Genomic DNA, 15,268 nt, shown 5'->3' with positions numbered 1-15,268 from the left:
AGCATTTGCTGGGAAGCCATGGACTTCCTGCCTGTGACCTGGAAGCTTTCAAGGCAGGGACAAGTGACCAACTCGGCAGCATCTGCCCCTTCAGCCAGGCTCTGTCCCTGGAGCCCTGTAGGGGACACATTTTTTGGGGGGCCCACCTTGGGTGGGCTGAAGCCTGGGTGAGAGGAGCCACTGGGAGAGTCAGCCCTCTCCACCCTGGCATGGGCAACGTGGGTGAGGATTCAGCCAATGCTGGGGCTGCATCCTGCAGATAAAGCTTGGCCTCGTGCCACCCAGAAACCGTGAGTCTCTGTTTCCTAGTTTCCCACCTTTGCTGGGATGAAGGAAGTTCCCACAGGACTCAAGTGAAGGACTTTGGGGGCCCTGCTGTCAGGGCACAGCTGTTAGCGTGGAGAGCACCACGGGCCAGGGAGGTGTGGAGCAGGGGCTGGAGCGCGGTGAGGTGGAGCGGGCCGTCCAGGCTGGAGTCCTCCTGCTTTGTGTGTGCCCACTCTGGGTGACATCCAAGGACACAGTGGCCAGCTGTGTTTTTCACTGTAAAGCTCACTTCAGAGCAGAGAGCTGGCTGAGGAGCTAAAATATTACTGAAATGTTTCAGCCCTGTAGAGTAGAGGTTGGCAAACCATCTCTCGTGGGCCCAATCTAGCTGCCTGCCTGTCTTCGACAATAAAGTTTTATTGGCACTCAGTCATGCCCATTAGCTGCAAAGTTGCCAAAGAACTCTTTGCAAGAGAAGGTGGTTGACCCCTGGAAAAGTACAGAAAAATCTACTGATCACCCGTACATTTGCCAGCCAGACAAAAGTAACTGTAACATTTTGTTATATTGGTTTCAGAGAGTCACGTTCATTTGTTAAATCCCAGTGGTGTTTGAAGTCCTTTTATGTCCCCTGTACCCCATCCTCTCTCTCTGATTGCATAAAGGACCCCTCCTCTGGCCAGTTGCATGTTGCATGTATTCTTTTGCTGTGCATGCCTGAAGCACAGATGATCACCAGGGTTGGGTGTGTGCTGCGAGTTTCACACGAAGGGAACCCACATATTCTCTCTCTGTCACAATCCTTTGGAGGAGTGGGTGCTTGTGGCTGCTGCATACCAGGACTTGGGCCTACATCCCTACCCTGGAAGGTATGGAGCTATTTTCTGCCCAGCAATGCAGACATGGTGGCCACACCCAGGCCACCCAGGTCTCTGTGACCCTGTGTGTACAGCGCAGTTGTGGGGAGCATCCAGAAGCCAAACGGTGGTGTGCAGGGCCTGTGTCTCTTTGCTGGGTTCTCCAGGCAGGCACCACTCACACATCATGATCCTCACAGCATCCCTGCAATACGTGGCCTGCTGCTGTCCCCGTTTTACAGCCAAGGCAATTGAGTCACACCACATTCCTCAGATCACACAGCTGAGAAGCGGCAACTGTCCATGGTCAGGCCCGATCTCTGAGGCACTGGCTATGAATGTAAAGTTGAGGCCTCCATGCCCTCCACAACACACTCGCTGCCGAGTGGATTTGTCTTGGGGCACATGACACAATTCCCTATCGTTAGTGATGGCGGGCATCTTCCCGCTTAGCACCTGCCATGTTCGTTTTATGTATCAAGTTGGCGAGGCTCCAATACACAGTTGTTTAACCTAACTCTAATGTAGATATTGCTCTGCAGATATTTTGGCTCTAATCGATTGGCTTTAAGTAAAAGAGAGCTCCCCCTTATATCCCATGGGTGGGCCTCACTCCATCAGTTGAAAGCCTTCAGAGCCCAAAAAAACAAAAGAGGTTTTCCAGAGAAGAAGAAATTCTGCTACCAGACCACAGCCTGCACTCCTTCCTGAGCTTCCAGATTCCCTCATGCCCTGTGGATTTCAGACTTATCAGGCTCCAGACTGTGCGAGCCACTTCCTTCCAATAAATCATAGAAATCTCCGGCTGGTTCTGTTCCCCAGGAGAGCTCTGGTTGATACAATGGTCTTGCTTCTTTTCTCTTCTGTGACTTGCTTACATATGACTTTAAATATTCTAGACATCCAAACCTAATCAGTTATGTGGTTGCAATGTCTTCCCTCCAGCAATGACTTACCTGAATGTGGTTTTTGTGTACATGTGCTGGGGATGAAGCCCAGGGCCTTGCACATGCTAGGCAAGCACTCTACCACTGAGCTACCTCCTCAGTCTTTTTAATTTTTATTTTGAGACAGGGTCTTGGTAAGTTGCCCAGGCTGGGCTCAAATTTGCAATTCCCCTGGTTCATCTTCCCAGAGGGCCAGGGTTAGAGGTGTGCACCACCACACCTAGCGATGCTATCTTCTTGATGAACAGAACTCTCTTTATTGTTTGTGGGGTCTTTGTGCATGTGTGTTAAGAAGTCTCTCCTGCTTTGAGGTCCTATCTCTCATGTTTTCTTTAGAGAGGTTTTGCAGTTTCTTTCTGCACAGAAGCACTGTACCCAGAGAAGAGGTCTTGTGTGTGTCAGGTGCGGCCAGGGGCCATGGCATCTGTCCCTTATTTCCCATCCTGTGGAGGATGCAGCCACTGGGCTGGTGGTGTAGGGAAACACTATTCCCAGGACAGAATATTAGATTCAGGCTGTGACTTCTTAAAGGAGATTTTCTTCAGCCATCTAAAGTATTGATGTTGGAGCTGCAATGTAGTGTGATTGGAGACACAAGAGGCTTCTACAAAGCTGCTGACAACATGGTAGGGCCTGCCCTGGACCAGACAGATGTGATCTGCCTCATTGCTGCTGGGCAGTGTGTGCCCGGTGCAGAGCTTGGTGACCTGCAGAGCTGCACTCTTCACACACATCAGAGCCTGACACCCCAGGGGACTCTGCAGAGAACTCTGCACAGTTCAAACTCAGGAAAACAACCTGTCTTTGTCATGAAATCTTTTCGGACAGCCTACTGCCCTCGCTGGGTGGGCTACATGAAGGTTCACGTTTGACTTTATTGTTTGTACATGGACACTCATTTCAGCAGCATTTATGGAATAATTCATTCGTTCTCCACTGATTTTTGTTTCTGCCTTGCTGTATGCTTGGCTGATATTGATTGACTCTTGGGTATTGCATATAAAAATTGTAGAAATGATTTGAAGCCTGGGGTCTTGTTATCTTTCTCTGGAGCAGATTCATTTACTTTCCAGTGGGAGGGAGGGCCCGAGGAGCCCAGGCTCACCCCAACCCCCTCTGGAGATGAACAGCTTCGGAGCTGGCTTCTGACCCTGCAGGCTCAGCTTCCTCTCTTCTCGGGTGGGAAGCTGAGAGAGGAGCCGCTTTTTGCCAATATTATTGTCAGTCTGCTACTATCTGCTTTTCATCACCCAGTGGGTCTGCTCCGTTGGTTTGTGCTTTTCCGCCTCTGTGTTATTACTACATGCATTCGTTTGCTTCTGTCCTTTGATGGGACAACATCTGACCCTTTGTTTTTAGTATAGTATTCTCTTAGCCGATTCTGAGGTTTTGCTCTTCCAGATGAATTTCAGGATGAGCTTCTCAGGTCCCACAGAACATTGTTGGGTTGAAATTTGATGAAGGACAGGTGGGCCTTGGGCGGAGAAATGACATCTTCATGAGGTCAGCTCTTTCCTTGTATGACTGTGGTGTTCCCATGTCTTCTCATGTTTTTTTGTAAATCACGGAACTTTAATTTTTAGAACAATTTTACATTTACAGAAAAGTTGAGCAGAAAGCATAGGAGTTCCTACATACCTCTTTTATCCTTTTCCCCATTGTTAACCTCTTGCACAGGTTTGGCACATTTATCACAATGAATGAACTAGTATGATACATTGTTATTAATTAAAGTCCATAGTTTACACATTGATCTGTTTTCTGTTATTATAACCAAATTCCTGTGGCTGGGTACTTCATAACAAAAAGAGGTTCATTTAGCTCAGCATTCTGGAAGTTCAAGAGCATGGTGCTGATGTCTTCTTCGCTCTGGAGAGGGGCTCCTGGTAGATGAATTTCTGTATGTACAGAAGAGAGGTTTTGGGGGGGGTACCAGGCTCCTTTATGACAGTTTATTCTCAGGGGAACCAACTGGAATCCTGCGAGAATTATTAGTTGCTTCAGAGGTGCCGCCCTAGTGTCCTGACTACCTTGCATTAAGTCCCACCCTTTAAATGTTCCATTGCCCTGGGGACCAAGCTGCCCTCTCATGAGCCTCTGAGGTCTCACTCTGGCCACGTGCAAACCACAGCAGTTTACATCAAGGTCCACTCTTTGTTTTGTACATGTATCAAGTGAATGATGTCAGGTGTCCACAACAGGACAGTTTGACCACCCTGAAACCCCTGGCGTCTAATTGTCCATCCTCCCTCACTCCACAGCCTCACCCTAACATGGTGCTTGAAATGGTTCCAGGGCAAGTTGGTAAAATTAATAAATAAGAAGCATCTAGATAGGAATAAAGAATTAGAACCCAGCCTCAAGATGGGGCCCTCTCTGGTTTCAATACCTACAACAGGCAGAAGTGGGAAAATGTGGTGTCCTCTGTTATGTCCCGGAGGTATCTTGGAGGAAACCTGCATGTCTGAACAACTGGAGTAAAGTATGAGGAAAAAATGCAAAATCATTCCAGGCCATTTTCAAGGTTTTGTTGGTGTCCAGGGTCTGTATGTGCTTCAAGAAAGCCACACCCTACTGTGAAAGAAATCGGCCCTACATCTGCACCTTCTGAGTAAGCGTCAGAGAGGAAAAGAGCATCGATGTAGACACAAGAAGCCTAAGATCCAGATGACCTCTCTGGTGGTCAGAAATTAAAGAATGGTTTTGTGGAATCAGTGACCCCATAGCGGATAAGCTTCTAAAGTGGGGTTTACCAGTGCCCCTTCTGGGCCTGCAGAGGACAGAGATCACCCCACTCTATGTGGGTGGTCTGGGCTACACCATCCCTGATGCAGATCCCAGAAATCATTTCTCCCCCTTTGGAGAGCTCCTCGATGATCACTGTGGTAGAGAGGGAGTGGTGTGTTCTCATTTGCCACAAGGTAGGCTACAGGAGCAGTGTCCGGGAAGTCCTTTAACGAGTTGATTGTCAATGGCCACAGGCTCAATGTGAAATGCAGAAGATCCTAGGCAGCCCAAGGGAAAGAAAGAGAAGGAAGGAACCACGGACTCTGGGTCAAGCTGAAGCCTGTTCCAGGGCTTCCAGGGACTCTTCCTACTCCTCCTCCTGCAGCTGCAGAAGGGGCCTCTGCTGAGGACTCCAGTCTGCCCCCAAGTGGTCCTGCAGGATGCTGAGTACTGCCCTGCCTCCAACCTGGGCTTTGGGCCACACATGTTCCACTCAACGGGACCACGCCTTCTTTTCATGGACCAACTCATTATCCTCCTCAGGATGCTTTGTGGATGGAGCTCATGCCAGAAAACACAGCAGCTCCTCACACATTACCACTCAGGGGCTCTATAAAGAAGGGGTGCTTTAATATTCCAGTGTCTGTTACTTTTCATTGGAGGGACAAAATACGTGACACCCACAAGTTAAAGTAGGAAAAGTTATTTTATCTCACAGTTTGTACAGGTTTGAGTCCATAGTCAGCTGGCTCCAAGGTAGAGGGGCACGGCAGAGGAGAAACAGTCCATGGCAGGGCAGGCAGAAGGCAGCAAACCTGTCTTCCTTCTGTACCTTTATATTCTATCCAGGCTACAGACTTGATGATTGGGGCCACCCAAATGCAGGCTTCCCATTATTCATACTCAGAACTATGCTAATATAACTAGAAGACTAATCCATATATCATACACCCTTAATCTCAGTATCACACACCCTAGATGCAGTCACTTCCCAAAGGCCCAGTGATCTATGAGCACATGAGGCTTTGGAGGGACATTTAGATACAAGCCATTACAGTAAATGAGTCTTAAAATAAATATATTTTTTCCTTCAAAACAAAGAATTAAAATCATCTTGGGGCGGGGATTTAGCTCAGTGATTCCAGCACCTGCCCTGCAAGTGCAAGGTCCCGATTTTGATCCCCAGTAGCCCTCCCCCCAAAAAAAGGAAAAAAAAGAGAATTAAAATCATCTTAATTTACAGATGCCTTGGCACGGAAGAGGCCGAATCATCCCGCTGCAGACAGGTAGGCCTGCGCACGCCCTACTGAGGTCCTGAGTCACACAGAACATGCCGAATCACCCCGCTGCAGACAAGCAGCCACCTGGTTCCACACTACAAAGACGCAGAGGACACCAGACCACCAGACCAAGGTACTGAGTCCCACTGCTCCTGGTCCAGAGGAAGGGGCTTCCCAGCCACCATCCCTCCTGCTGCTCCCAGCCCACAGGAAAGGGCTTTTGGGCCACCATCCCTACCCCTGCTCCTCGCCTCTGTCCCACCTCTCCCAGCTCAGAGGAGGTAATCCATGCAGGCTCTAACAGCCCCCCGGCCCAGTTGAAATGAAATGAGAAAACATGTAAATAAGTCTCAAAACCAGACTTCCAGATCACCTACAGCAAGCCCAAAGGGAAATGAGATGGAACACTCTAATACTCAACCACCTGGACCCACTGAACTGGAAACAAAAGGGGATCTGGAAAAAATGAAATCAGAAATGATTTCTCAGATAACAGGAGAAATTGTGCCCCTAGTGCAAGACATGATTAATAAATCTAGAGAGGAGCTGAGAAACATGATGGAATCCCAACATAGGAAACAAGTGGAATCCATAAAACAGATGCAAATAGATTTTCAGGACATGAAAAACTCCATTGAAAGTCTACACAGCAGAATGGGCCAATGTGAGGACAGAATTTCAGATATAGAAGATAAGATTGCAATTTGTGACCAGAAAAAGAAAAATTGCTTCAAAATTATAAGGGAACATGAGAAATCAATCCAGCAGCTGCTAGATGATGCAAAGAAGAATAACATAAGACTGATTGGGCTCAATGAAGAAACAGGAGGGAGTGGAGATGACATAAAAAAATCTCTTCACAGAAATAATGGCAGAAAACTTCCCAAGCAGGGGAAAAGAGCTTGACATACAGATAAGGGAGGCATTTAGGACTCCAAATAGCCTTGATCAAAAAAAATCTACACATAAGCATATAATTATTAAGATTCCAGAAACTCAACAGAAGAACAAAGTTCTACAAGCAGTCAGAGAAAAGAAACAAATCACATACAAAGGAAAGCCCATCAGAATCACAGCAGACTTCTCAACACAAACCATCAAGGCAAGAAGATCTTGGAGTGATATATTCCAAGCCCTAAAAGAAAACAGCCTCCAACTCAGATTTTTGTACCCTGCAAAACTATCTTTCAAAATGGATAGAGAAATAAGATACTTTCATGACAAAGAGCACCTTAGGAACTTCATGAATACCAAACCAGCACTCCAAAGAATTTTACACAATATCCTAGGAACAGACATTGAGGATCACAGTCCCAGGAAGCAAAGCAGAATGAACCCATCTGGCATGACAAGAAATTCAATGTAAAGGGGGAGAACCCAACAAAAAGAAAAAGTCATGGCAATGACAAGTCAATATGTTTCAGTTATAACCATCAATGTTAATGGTCTCAATTCACCAATCAAAAGAAATAGACTGGCAGAATGGGTCAAGAAGCAAAATCCAACAATATGCTGCATACAAGAAACACACTTAATTCAAAAGGAAACTCATAGACTGAAAGCTAAAGGGTGGAAAACAATACTCCATGCGATGGGAACCCAAAAAAAGGCAGGAGTAGCTATCCTCTTTTCAGATCAAGTAGATTTCAAACCAACACTGATTAAGAGAGACGAAGAAGGACACTACATCCTTGTAAAGGGAAGAATCCAAGATGAAGAGATGACAATCATAAATATCTATGCACCAAACACTAGTGCACCCAAGTATATAAAACAAATACTAACGGACATGAAAAGTCATATATGTACTAATACAATTGTAGTGGGGGACCTCAACACCCCACTGTCACAAATAGGTAGATCAACTAGACTAAAAATAAGTAATGAAATATTAGAACTCAACTGAACTCTTGAACAAATGAACTTAACAGATGTTTACATCTGTTAAACAGATATTTGTGGGGGTAGAGTTTCCCACCCCACAAAATCAGAATACACATTCTTCTCAGCTGCACATGGGTCATTCTCCAAAATAGACCACATACTCACACATAGAAAATGTTTAAGTAAGTGCAAAGGAATTGAAGTTATCCCCTGTATATTATCAGACCATAGTGTGATGAAATTGGAGATCCATAGCAAAAGAAACTCAAAAAATTTCATAAACCCGTGGAAATTGAACAACACACTTCTGAATAACCAATGGGTTCCAGAGGAAATTAAAGAAGAAATCAGACAGTTCCTTCAATTAAATGACAATGACAATACAACATCTCAGGATCTATGGGACACAATGAAATCAGTCTTACGAGGGAAATTCATAGCAGTGAATATGCATATTAGGAAAACAGAATGAGCCCAATTAGACAACCTGATGCTGAACCTCAAGCTTCTAGAAAAACAAGAACAGGACAACCCCAAAGCTCATACAAGGGAGGAAATTATAAAGATCAGAGGAGAAATCAATGCAATGGAGACTAAGAGAATGATACAAAAAATCAATGAAGCCAAGAGTTGGTTCTTCAAAAGAATCAACAAAATTGACAAACCCTTAGCCAACCTTATCAGAAAAAGGAAAGAAAAAGCCCAAATCCATGCAATTAGGAATGAAAAGGGTGAAATTACAACATACCCAGCAGAAATACAGAGGATCATCAATACCTACTTCCAGAACCTATATGCCAATAAGATGGACAACACAGAAGAAATGGACAGATTCCTAGATACATATGAATTACCAAAGTTGAACGAAGAAGACCTAAAAATTCTGAACTACCCAATATCAACCAATGAAATTGAAAATGTAATTAAAAACTTATCAACTAGGAAAAGCCCGGGCCCTCACGGCTTTACTGCTGAATTTTACAAGTCATTTAGAGAGGAACTGCTGCCACTACTGTTTAAACTCTTCAATGAAATTGAAAGGGAAGCAATACTCCCAAATTCATTCCTGGGAGAAAGCATCATCTTGATCCCCAAAGCAGAGAAAGACCCAACCGAAAAGGAGAACTATAGGCCAACCTCACTAATGAACATAGATACAAAAATCCTTAATAAGATAATGGCAAACAGAATGCAGAAGATCATCAAGAAGATCATACACCCTGACCAAGTGGGATTCATCCCAGGGATGCAGGGATGGTTCAATATAAGCAAATCATTCAATGTAATACACTATATCAATAGATCCAAGGACAAAAACCATATGATTATCTTCAGAGACACAGAAAAAGCATTTGACAAAACCCAACATGCATTTATGATAAAAATCCTACAAAAAATTGGAATAGATGGTCTCTACCTCAAACTGATAAAAGCCATCTATGAAAAACCAACAGCCAATATCATCCTAAATGGTCAAAAACTGAAATCCTTCACACTAAAATCAGGAACAAGACAAGGATGTCCACTATCACCACTCTTGTTCAATATAGTTCTGGAAACATTAGCCATGGCAATTAGACAAGAGAAAGAAATAAAAGGAATAAAGATAGGAAATGAAGAAGTCAAATTATCATTATTTGCAGATGACATGGTGCTCTATATAGAAGACCCCAAGAATTCCCCCAAAAGTCTTCTAGACTTAATAACCAAATTCAGTCAAGTAGCTGGTTACAAGGTCAACACACAAAAATCAATAGCTTTCCTCTACACCAATGACAGACTCACTGAGACAGAAATAGGGCAAATAATTCCTTTCACAATAGCATCCAAAAAACTGAAATACCTAGGAATCAACCTAACGAAAGAACTCAAAGACCTCTTCTCTGAAAACTATGGCACTCTGAAAAGAGAGATTGAAGATGATATCAGAAAATGGACAGACATCCCTGCTCCTGGGTAGGAAGGACTAATATAGTGAAAATGGCCATACTTCCAAAACTGCTATATAGATTTAATGCAATTCCAATTGAGATCCCAGCAGCATACTTCATAGACCTTGAGAAAACAATCCAAAAATTCATTTGGAACAAGAAGAGACCCAGAATAGCAAAAGCAATTCTAGGTAACAGAGACATGGCAGGGGGTATCACAATCCCCAACCTGCAACTCTACTACAAAGCTACTGTGAAAAAAACAGCATGGTACTGGCAAAGAAACAGACCTGAGGACCAGTGGAACAGATTAGAAGATGCAGAAACAACGCCAGACACACTCAGCCATCTCATCTTTGATAAAGGAGCCAAACACCCTCACTGGAGGAAAGATAGCCTCTTTAATAAATGGTGCTGGAAGAATTGGGCTTCAACTTGCCAAAGATTAAAACTAGACCTATATCTATCACCATGCACTAAACTAAAATCAAAATGGATTAAAGATCTAAAAATTAAAATAGAAACTCTGAACCAGTTGGAACAGAGGTTAGGTAGGACTCTTGAAGACATCGGTGTAGGAAAAGATTTTATGAACAAAACCTCAGTTGCCTGTAAACTAGCACAAACAATTAACAAGTGAGATCTGTTCTTATTAAAAGGCTTCTGCACAGCAAGAGAAACCACCAGCAGTGTGAACAGACAACCCACAATGTGGGAAAAAATCTTCACCTGCTCTTCCTTAGACAAAGTTCTACTATCTTGAATCTATAAAGAATTTAAAAAGATCAGACCTTCCAAATTTAAAGACCCAATCATAAAATGGGCATCTGAAATGAACAGACATTTCTCAGACAAAGAAGTAGAAATAGCAAATAAATACACGAAAAAATGTGCAACATCACTGGTCATTTGAGAGATGCAAATGAAAACAACCCTGAGATTCCACTTCACTCCAGAAAGAATGGCTGCTATCATGAAATCAACCAATAACAAATGCTGGCAGGGCTGTGGGGAAAGAGGAACCCTGCTCCACTGGTGGTGGGAGTGTAGACTGGTGCAAGCACTGTGGAAATCAGTATGGAGATACCTCAAAGAACTAGGACTGGAAGTCCCATTTGACCCCGCTATTCCACTGCTGGGGATCTTCCCCAAAGAATTAAAAGAATCATACCACAGTGATATATGTGTGCCCATGTTCATAGCAGCACAGTTTGTAATAGCTAAAACTTGGAAACAGCCCAAATGCCCATCAACTGGAGACTGGATAAAGAAAATGTGGTTTTTTAATAAAATGGAGTACTACTCAGCCATAAAAAAATGAGAAATTAGAGACATTTATAGCTAAGTGGATGCACATTGAGGAGATACTCTTAAGTGAAATAAATAGGACACACATGTGTAAATACCGAATAGTTTCTCTAGTGTGAGAAACTGAAAGTGTAAATAAGGTCTAAATGTTTAATAGGTAATGTGAAATAGGAAGAAAAGGGGCAAAGAGGAAGGAAGTGGGAGGGCTAGGCTAAAGGATAGAAAGGAATGGGATTAATATGAGAAAATGGAAAAATAGGAACGAAATCTTTGTAAATAGGGAGGAATGGAGGGGTTGAAGGGAGGGCTGGGCAAGGGTGAAGAATAAGAACCAAGAGAGATTATGTAAAGGTGCAAATTTCCAATGATGAATGTCATTATATTGTATACCTAAAATGTACCAATGATTAGAATGAATAATCGATAATGTAAAATAGGAAGAAAAGGTCCAAAGGGGCAGAGGTAGTGGCAGGGGCAGGGGAAAGGAAAGAATGGAAAGGAAAAATGCTGAGAAATGGAAAACATGGAAATAAAGTTTTTGTAAATAGGGAAGGGTGGAGGGCATGAAGGGAGGGCTAGGAATGGGGAAAAAATAAGAACCAAGATGCGTTATGTAAAGGTACAATTCCCAATGAGAAATGTAATTGTGTTGTATACCTACAATGGACCAATAAAAGAATTAAAAATTTACAGATGCCTTGAACACAAACAGAAAAACCATAAGGTTTTAACTAAAAACCTGTCAATCTTGTAAGTATATTCATCAAGAATGTAGTAGGCTATATCAGTTATTATTTGTGTGTATTTGTAATGAACAAACCAAAAATGAAACCAAGGAAGCAACTCCACTTAAAATGGTATCAAAAAGAATTAAATACTTAGAAATAACTACCAAAAGAAGTGAAAACATACTCTGAAAACTATGAAACATGTTGAATAATGAAAGAAGATCCAAGCGGTCAGGACACCTGTCCTCTTGGACTCAAAGCAGCAGTATTGCTACGATAGCTCAGCTCCCCAAATCGATCTGCATGTTCAACACAATCTCCACAACAATCCCAGCTGGGTTTCCTGTAGCTGTACATTCACTGATCCTCAGATTCATATGCAAAACCACGGGGCCCAAGACACCCAAGACAAATGTGTGGAAAGAATGCTAAAGTTGGAAGACTCACATTCTTCAATTTCCAACCTTGCAGCAAGGTTACGGTAACCAGGACAGTGGTCTTGACATAAGGCTAGCCAGGTGTCAGAGGAATAGAATTGAGAGTCCAGAAATAAGCCCATGTGTCCGTGGTTAATTGATTTCTGAAACACTACCAAGACAATTCAAGGGGTAAAGAATGGGCTTTTCAACAAATGTTGAGACGTGAAAGGAAAGAAGCTAGAGGTTCCACCTCCCACCACACACACACACACACACACACACACACACACACACACATACAGGCACAGGCATGCAGATAAATTAACTCAAAATGTACAAGATACATACACAAGAATTAGCTGTGAAAATAGAGCTATAAAACTATTAGGAAAAAAACATGGGCATAAATCCTTATGAAGTTGGATTATGCAATCATTTCTTAGATATTACGTACGTTGAAAGCACATGCAACGATATAGAAATATAAAAATTAACTAGATGCCACCAAAATTAAAACCTTTTGCTCTATAAAGGGCCCCAATGAGAAAATTAAAAGAAGACCCACAGAATGAAAAACAATGTTTGCAAATCATGTATCTGATAAAGGGTTTGGATCCAAAAATATATAAAAAGCACTTACAGCTCAATAATAAAAATTAAAAACAGGAAAAGATTTTTAATAGATATTTTTCTCAAGAAGATAAACAAAGGGTCACTAAGTGCACAAAAATATGCTCAATGTCCATGGCCGTCAGAAGAATGCGAATCAAAATCACAGTGAGTTCTGTCTTCAGATCCATGATGATGGCTGTATTTACAAAGGTGATTGTGAGTGTTGGAGAAAATGTGGAAAATTGAAACTGTTATAAAATGAGGATTCCAAGAGGATTTAAAATGGAGAAGCTTTTTTGAAAACAACTTGGAAATTTCTCAGAACACATATGTGGAATTGTCCATAACCCAGAAATTCTGCTCTGGAATATAGTCCCAAGAGCAACAAAAACTTTGTACATCCCACAGCCTGTACACAGTACACCAATGTTATTCATAGGAAACAGCCAAATGTCACCAACTGATGAATGGACAATGAAATGAGGTGTATACACACAATGAATTGGTTGTATCAATAAAAGGAATGAAGTTCAATCAGGCTATCCTTGCCTCACCTGCCTTGCAGAGTAGCCACCGAGCAAGAGAATAGTGATTGCAGGTAAGGCACACGTGTGCTGATTGGGGCTGGCATTTTTGATCTCTAGTTTTCAAGGCTGATTATTTTCTGATTAGGTCTTATTTTGGGGGAAACAGGGACAGACCTTGAAAACAAAATGCTCAGTGAAAAAGGTAGACACAAGAGGACAAATGGGGCATGATTCCATTTATATGAAGTGTCCAGTGCTGGCCAGCCAGCAGAGACGGGGAGCAGGTTAATGTTTGTCATGGACTGCAGGGGTGGTGGAGCAGTAGTGTAAGGGGGGAATAACTGCCAGTGGTATTGGGCTCCTTCTTGTCATGATAAAAGTCTTCTCAAATTGATTGTGGTGATGATTACACAACTTGGGGAGTGTACTACAAACCACTGAATTGTTCACTCACCGAAGAGAATTGTATGCCATCTGAATTATTCCTCTGTATTAGTTAACGGACACTATTCTTGATACTCACAACTTACATGAGGAGAGCTTTGATTTGGCTCACATTTTAAGGGTTTTCAGTTCATAGTTGGCTCCAAGGCAGAAACATCATGGCAGAAGGCAATGTGGAACAAAGTTGCTTAATTTGTGGTGGTCAGGAAACAGAGCCAGGGAACAGTGCCAGAGAGGAAGGGGTGAGGGACCAGGCATAGACCCCAAGGCCATGCCTCCATGACTCACCCAGATGCACCTAGAAGTGTATCCACCAATCCCCTAGGTGGATCCCAAAGCCAATCCAGTTGGCACTTCACCCCAACCACCATAACCTCTGAAAGGCCAGTTGTATATGTGTTACATGGTTCCCAAATTGTAAAGATGTCTGTGTTTTAGTCTCCAAGTTTTTATTTCACTGGTGAGAATCTGTGTCCGTGGCTGGTTTCTTCTGGAATGAAATGACTTCTGTGCTTTGCTGAAGGTCACAGACTTGACGGTGCAGAAGAAATGTCTCTATTCTTTGCTGGGCATTTTTATCCTGAATGTGTACTGAATTTTATCAAGTGCCATTTGTGTATCTATTTAGTGATTATATGTGTTCTTTTATATCCTGTTACTTTTGTGTGTGATGATAATAGATTTTCTCATGTTGAATGGTCATAGAATTCCTGTGAAGAACCCTGCTTGGTAATGATGCACAGTGCTATGTATGAATTGCTGCTGTCTTTTTAAAAACATTTCTCTCTCCATTTTTTTTTTTTTTTGGTACTGGGGATTGAACTCAGGACTTTGCATTTGCCAGGCAGGTGTGGTGACACTGAGTTAAATCCCCCGCCCATCTTTCTCCAGTTTTTAATGTAAGGTTAATTTATGATTTTTTTTGTTCTCCTACTGTGTTGTCCAATTTAGATATCTAAGTTGAATATGTGTCCTTCTTTTTAAAAATTTGTTTAAAAATTTATATACAGTAAAATCGGCTCTTTTTACTATATGGAACTGTGGGACTTGACAGAGGGGTAGGCATTGAAATGTAACACTGAAGACTCAGAAGTCTCCACACCTCCTAGTTCCCTCATGTGGTCACTTTGTGATTAGCCCCTCTCCCTAGCCCCAGCCTTTGACCATGTCCATCTGCTTCCCTGCTACATCTTTGTTTTTACAGAATGTCACAGAAATGGGGTGACCTCGTATGTAGCCTCTTCGGACTCACCAGGCATCTTTCACTTAATACAATGCATTTGAGAGCCACCCACGGGGCGTGAATCCTGGCCTTGTCACTTTTTACTGCTGAGTAC

This window comes from Heterocephalus glaber, unplaced genomic scaffold (genome assembly GCF_053883595.1).
Source record: "Heterocephalus glaber isolate CG9 unplaced genomic scaffold, H.glaber_assembly_v1.0 deba00001444, whole genome shotgun sequence".
NCBI classification, from domain to species: domain Eukaryota; kingdom Metazoa; phylum Chordata; class Mammalia; order Rodentia; family Bathyergidae; genus Heterocephalus; species Heterocephalus glaber.
Note: the sequence above shows the minus strand (reverse complement) of the source record.